At 41.7% G+C, this 1,442-nt stretch overlaps 1 pseudogene; it reads right to left on the bottom strand.

Annotated features, from left to right (window-relative positions):
- Positions 1-581: 581 nt before the first annotated feature.
- LOC112859222 (U2 spliceosomal RNA) lies at positions 582-672 on the bottom strand (annotated as a pseudogene).
- Positions 673-1,442: the final 770 nt, after the last annotated feature.

Raw genomic sequence — 1,442 nt, 5'->3', positions numbered from 1 at the left:
CATGAACGGGGAAGGGGCAGAGAGAGAGGGAGACACAGAATCGGAAACAGGCTCCAGGCTCTGAGCCATCAGCCCAGAGCCTGACGCGGGGCTCGAACTCACGGACCGCGAGATCGTGACCTGGCTGAAGTCGGACGCTTAACCGACTGCGCCACCCAGGCGCCCCAGAATTTGAAGTAACTTTTAAAGACACTAAAAATACTTTCAAAGCGCCTCCCCCCCTAAAAAAAAACCCTCACAAAGCTGAAAACACTGCAGATATTATCTAGGTGGAATCACTGATAAGTGAAAGAAGACTTTAAGTGGAAAAAAAAGCACTTAAGCTTTGGCATATGAAACAGATACCTCCTGAGAAATAAAAATGGTAGGTAGATATTTTATGATTCACTCATTTTTTTAATCTCTGAATTCAGAGATAGAATCTGTGTCAATCAGAAAATTGTGTCTCTTCCCGTCTGCCTTCTTATAATACCTGTGAGGCATGGCACATAAAACACGTGGGCAGGAAGTGTCCGTGTATATGGCTTGAGGGGGGAAGGTAGCGCAGCTAGGGGACACAGGCTATTGATGCATTGCCTTCTGATCGGTCACAAGCTAATCCAAAAATGAAAGCCATTTCTTCAGTTGCCATTAGTACTACACTTGATCTTAGCCAAAAGGCCGAGAAGCGATCTTCAGTTGCCATTAGTAAACAATGCATAGTTCTATAAATTTTCATTTCAATTTGGAGACCAAAAGTATTACTTATTAGTAACCCACTGAGTTAAAGATTGCTAAAATTCGTATTCACTCATTTGTGAATTAACAATCATAAACTGGTGTTATTATAATTTACTTGGGGCACCTGAGTGGCTCAGTTAAGCATCCGACTTCAGCTCAGGCCATAATCTCCCGGTTCATGGGTTCGATCCCCGCGTCGGGCTCTGTGCTGACACAGCTCAGAGCCTGGAGCCTGCTTCAGATTCTGTGTCTCCCTCTCTCTCTCTGCCCTTCCCCCACTTGGGCGCTCGCTCGCTCTCTCTCTCTCTCTCTCAAAACTAAACTTAAAAAAAATTTTTTTTAATAATTTACTGAGACTCTACTTCTATTCTCCTAATAAACCTGGTTCCCGTGCAAAGTTCATAATTTTTCAAAAACTCCCCAAAGTGCACAGAGTCTGTCAGACAACTGACAGAAACTACCCTCCGGCAGGACTCAGGCATTTCCTTACGAGTACATCATCACTGTTGGGAGATGTTCATGGTTTTTGTTATTTTTGCTTTTCAGCTACCTGTTGGTAGCCACTTAGGTTGTTGTTGATAAATTTGATTAGTGTGTAGTGATGTATATATGCTTATTTTTCCACTACAATTTTCTACTTTTCTATAACTACATTTTAAGTATATTTTTTTGGTACGATAGATGTAAAATAATTATACATACTCATTGCTAAAACAGAAATA

Source organism: Puma concolor, chromosome B1 (genome assembly GCF_028749965.1).
Source record: "Puma concolor isolate L17-30 chromosome B1, mPumCon1.1.hap2, whole genome shotgun sequence".
NCBI lineage: Eukaryota > Metazoa > Chordata > Mammalia > Carnivora > Felidae > Puma > Puma concolor.
This window is presented reverse-complemented; position numbering and strand designations above follow the sequence as displayed.